This window comes from Spodoptera frugiperda, chromosome 30 (genome assembly GCF_023101765.2).
Source record: "Spodoptera frugiperda isolate SF20-4 chromosome 30, AGI-APGP_CSIRO_Sfru_2.0, whole genome shotgun sequence".
In the NCBI taxonomy this organism is placed as follows: domain Eukaryota; kingdom Metazoa; phylum Arthropoda; class Insecta; order Lepidoptera; family Noctuidae; genus Spodoptera; species Spodoptera frugiperda.
In genome coordinates, this window is record NC_064241.1 from 8,984,848 (window position 1) to 8,990,847 (window position 6,000).

A 6,000-nucleotide genomic window follows, 5' to 3' on the forward strand; every position below is an offset into this window, starting at 1 on the left:
GATTTGCTCCTTGCGGGAATCGAACCCGCTAAATGAAGATCGGCAGCTGGTTGTCCAGTCACCGCATCAATTGTGCAGTCAATATTATGAGATTGTCTGTTCCATCTGCTTATAAAGAAGGATCACATACATTTAATACTTAAAATTTTCCTAATACTTGATTCCTTAGATTTTAGGATAGTCTAATAAGAAGGAGGTCCAAAAAATCACATGGCGAAGTTGAAATCATGTTTTAGGTTCCACTTATCACCTGCAAGTAATACATATTATATTTTTTCTATACTTACTAAAACTCAAATTCTCTCCTTAACCCATCGAGTAGTAATAAGTAAGAGACCTAACACCATTTTAATAGTCATTCATAAGAGGCTCGCAATAAATGAAGTAATAATCATATCATCAACATCTACCTACGTTATTATAAAGCAATTTGTAGGATGCCTATCATAACAAAATACAGGAAACTTTTTGCAAAGAAAAATGAACTTAATTGCCACCAATAAATGGTTCTGCATAGAAGCTTCTATGTTTCTTTTGGATAATTAGATAATAACCAATAATATATGATTGCTTGCATCATTCTGTGTAGTTAGATACCTGCTTTGAATAAAACAGTGAAGTATTTTCAGCCCTTGGTTCTCCAATCTATTATTATCTATTTAATGTAGGTATCTATCCAGAAGAATGTATCCTTTATAAAAAAATATACCACCTTTGAAGCATTCAGCTTTACTAAAAGAGCAAGATTAGGTACATAACTAGTTTTTTGTTTTCAATATTCAAAAAAATCTTTTGTTAAATCTGTATCACTAATCTACAATTTTATATCTAAATGATAGTAATATTGTTTCTATCGTCTATCCATATCCATATATATCTTCTATTCCATCTCCATCAGAAGAACGAATTTATTTTAATTCTCTACTGATCTCCAAAGTCTTACTTTAGAAATGACACGCTTATCATTACCTGTTTCACACGCACTCATTTGTCTCATCACCGAGCTCTCACCGGCGATCATTACGTTCCCTGGCAAACACCTCAACTATTCTCAGCCTATTACATTGTAGCATAATTACTTAATTATATCGACCAATACATAGTTCAACGTGGGAAGTCAAAATAGCATTCTTTGGCTGTCAATGTTGCGTTCACTAAACCTAATTAATGTAGGTAGATGACCTGTCTTCATAGATCAGTCTGAATTGTCTTTAGGATCTGTCAGGAGCTAAAGAGTTTCTTCTTTGACATCGATATCTTTATCAACAATATCAGCTTTTACTATTAACACTGCTTTAGTTAGGAAAACATCTCAGACATTTTTTTCTCTTTGTCTACCAATCTAAAGTAACTACGTTTCAATTATGCTTGTCTGATAGCTGTGTTGTGTCTCAAAATGAAAAATTCCATACCATGTTGATAAGTTCAATTTACAAACCTTTAATTTTTCCATTGCGTTCACTTAGCAGGTGCTTCTGTTGATGAAGTGTATAATTCTCTGTAATTTCATAATCTTCTGTAATATCATTCCAATCTTGGATCGCTTAAACACATTCATCTTGAAATTGATATGTTTCAGCTTGCACATCAGTATCTTTATTTTATGAATCTTTTTTACCTTTTATAGTAGGTATAACTTAGTTAATGTATATTTTTATTCAGTTAGTTATTATCGTCTTAATCTTTATTTTAAGGAAACAATAGTTAGTAACTATAATTTTGTTAATTATAACACCTCAGTACGTTGGTGAACATATTTTTTTAGCTTTACGTAATTAACCGAACCGGCCCACTTGATGTAGTGCAGACAACAGCTTTTGAACTGCTAATTAAAGTAAAATACATGTACACGTTCGGTGTAGTAATAAATTGCATTAAACTTAAATTATAAGGTTTTAACCCCTAAACAGATCGGCATCGAGCAATTAATTTCACTTTTACTCATTACATATGAATTATTAATGAATTAACATAAATTATTGTACACAATTCTTGTACATACAGGCTCATTAAAAAATAATGAAAGCTTTGAACTTATTATATTGATTGGCAATTAGTTTATTTTTATCTGACTCCAATTTGTTGGTATTTATATAGGATTGTTAATGTCACTTCCGATGCACACGTCAATTTGTCTGTCAGTGTGCCAAGTTTTCGTGTTTTATCACCTGTTTGATATTTTATACTACTAAACGACTTCTCGGTATAAATAAGTAAGAGTATAGGTGTCAAGGGAAGTAAAACGTTTAAAGTTGATTGTGCAGGTAGTGTTACGGCCGACGGATAGTCCCGAAATAGATGCGCCGCCGACGGCGGGTAGAAAACTTTTTGGGGATTTCGCCAGTGATTTAAAAATATCTCTATATCATCCTCCAGTAGTTAGTAAAAAGATTTACGATATTATAAGTAAACCAAAACTATTATAGATCTCTTTTTGCTTGCTTTAATTTCAAAGAATTTCGTTTTAAATATAAGTAGTAATAAACTTCAGAAGTGCAACTTAAAACTCTTAAAATTACTCGAAACTCGCTGCTAACAGCTAAGGCTTTTTTTATTTAATAATTTTTTTCCTCTATACATTTTTATAGTTTCCTATATTTCTTGTAGAACACCCATTGGTACAAATATTTCATAATTACTTTTCTTTATTAAGTACAGACATAAGTACGTATCAACTACTTTATATTTACTTATTGCAAACACACACCACGTTTTCTCTTGCTAATGTAAATTGAAAGGCCTCAACCACTGAAACTTAAATACGTTAATAAATCATTACTCAAAACAAACATTTATTTACTTATGCAAGTTTACCTACATAACGTAACTAAGAAGTCGACTCAATTAATATTAATTTTAATTCAAAATTATTAACATATTAAGCCATTAATCTCACCAAACCTTACTTCACTATATAAAAATGCACCACAAATGGGTTAATCTTAAACAAGTTTTCGTGCAAAAACATATATACATAATCTGTACAGTGTATAATCCCATCATATGTCATTTGTAGCCGTTTTACAAATACAAAATAATAATCTTTAAATGTAATGTGATGTTATTTAACGGTATTCATTAAATGATTGATGGTAGCACCTCAAAACTGACACCGTGTTTCTCCGTGTTAAAATTGCATTGATTTTGTTCGTGAGTTTTCGATCTGTGTCATTTTCTTGTGTTGTTGGAAAACAAAGAGCGGTGTAGCTAAGGCCGCTTTGTTGGCCCAAGGTTGGTTCACATCATTTGCATAGGCGGCTCGTGATGCCAAGTGTGCAGTCACGATCTCTTAATGCTATTTTTGGGTAGAGCGAAATATTGCGCTTTCTAATCTCTGATGTTCTTTTAGCGTTACCTGTCGAACTTAACATTTTATTGCTAGATTTTTTTAAAGTATTGAAAATATTTTATCGTATAATAATTTTTTGAACAGGCTAATTTAGTGTATTATTTGTCACGAATTTATTTGAAGTGAAAAACATGTGATAAACAACATGTGAAAGTATTGTTCAAATTCGCATGACAAAGATTTTAAAACGCACTTAATACATAATGTTTGTCTTCTACTTTATACTACTCATAGGTAAATCTTAACATAAAAATCGAAACGTAGAGACAGTTGTTGGCAGTTATCATTTCAACTGTTTGATCGCCAACTGCGCAGGATATATATCAATGTAAAAATAAATACGCAAATACAGGTGTAAACACATATTCTATATTACATTATCTCTCATAATAAGATGAAGTAACTTTTTGGGCAGTCGTGTATAAAACCAAATACCAAATTCACTACATTTAAGGAATTAAAAATTTATAAATCTTCTATATTCTCATAGAATCACAGTTTTAACCATGTTTACAGACTTCTAAGTAGTCATGCGGCAAGCAAGCGTTGTGTATTTCCTGAAGGCAGTCACTCAATAAGATTAGATAGTTCTTTCAGTGTTAGATGACCAGTTTCCTATAGATGGACGCAACACATTAATATCTCCTCACAAGGAAGTATACCTTTATCAATAAAACACCACAAATTCTTGCATGAACTAAGTTTGGATTACAAATTGTGCAGTGTTTAGTTCCTTATTCCTCATTGTTTATCTTATTTGTGATTTATTATTAACACCTTTTTTGTCCAAGCTCTTTGTACAAGGTATTTGTATACTTACTTGATTAAATTAAGTTGTCACATTTTGTTGTGGTATTTATTAGTAATAAATCAAGTTTCTTATCAACTCAATACTTACCAAAACATCGATATTCCTACAAGCAGTATAAGATTAACACATTCTTATTAAAAGGTTCAAAGCAACTCATTGTATCACAAGTCTATAGAATATCCTTTAGTTAATATCTGTCTAGAATTTTCTCATTGCATCGCTCCATTTATCTCAGGCTACCTACGCTCCAGTAACCATAGATCATATAAACTAGCATCCAGCGATAGCTCTGATTACATCATAACATGTAACAGCTATAATAACTAATGACTTGATAACTTTGCAAAAGGATTCACTAAATATCTACTGATCTATCGACCAAAACCTGTGTCTAAAACTTAGTATGTATACAACTTCTTAAATATGTTTTTATCCTTCGTAAGAAAAGAAACTTTTCGATTGCTTACACCTACTATTTTTTTCACAATTTACAGAACCTAAACCACCGCAATATCTTCTTAAATCTATTTTCTATAAACCTAGGCAATTTTTCTACCTCTCAAAAATTCACCAACAAAAATATTAGTTAGACAAAAATAACGAGGTAAAGCCCTTATTGCACGGTCCGTAGTCTGAAGTAAGTTATGTTGGGCGGCGTGCTGTGAGCAGCGTGTGGCATTCAATAAAGATAATCCGCAGATACCAGCTGGTAGGTAAGCGTGTAATCATAGCGTAGATATAATCTAGTTTAGGTGTGCAGGAATCTAGGGTGGGGTGGTTTTAGAAGTATAAAATATAGGAACCGATAAAATTGAAGGATAAAACAAGGAAACAGACGATAATTGGAAAACACGAGGCAATAGCTTCTGAATCATGCTACAAACATTTTCTTAATATGATGATTGATCAGAAGACGAAAATAAACATCAAAATATAAAATGTGGAAGCTAAAAGTTTGATCATCAAAAATGATTTAACAGGTCCAAAGGGTCAAATAAAGTGTATTTTCTAAAAAATAGAAGAGGTCATTGTCAGCAGCTCGATCATTTAAATTCTGACCCACTCGTCTGATGCAGTGACATCAGTACCATATTTTGATGCAACGTCTCATGATAAATTCAATCATCGTAACACGTTTCGTTAATGCTTGCGCCATAATTTAAGTAAGTGTTGAAGAGATTAATGAGCTAGATTATGTTCGTAGGGATTGTAAAGTTTATTATGAAGTTACTAATGTATACCCACCTATGGTTGTCACTTTCTTGCTTAACGTAACATCTTTTAGAAACAAAATTTATTGTAGCGTCTGTTGTTTGGTAATTATATTGATGCAAAATGGATTATAGAGAGTTTTAGCGACTGCCAGTTTCAAAAACCGATCTTAATCCAAAATCTTTGGATTGAGATCGATTATTAAAATCGGCAGTTGGTTTAAAAACACTTTGGGATTAATAAAAACAGGGCAGTTATCTAGAGGAACACTTAGCTAATATTTTAGTAATTTTGTCTTGTCGTGAAATTTCGTATGAGCTTCATGTTAAAATAAAATAGGAATTTCTTTTTCTTTTGCGACATCTATTTCCTTATTTTCTCGTACCATTTACTAGAACATTTCTTGGCCCCGTTCCGCTCTGCTCAGCTCCGCTTCTTACCGCTGTCATCGTGTACAATAATATGGTGTTCCGATTTCTCTAATATCATTGCGTGTCTACGGATAAGCTCAGCGGGGTTCCTTCATATTTTTGTTGCCCCACTTTTTGTTTATTTCCTTGCCCACATTTTGAAACTTTGGCTCGAGAGCAAAAAGAAATGAAATGAGAATTTAAATAATATAATTGAG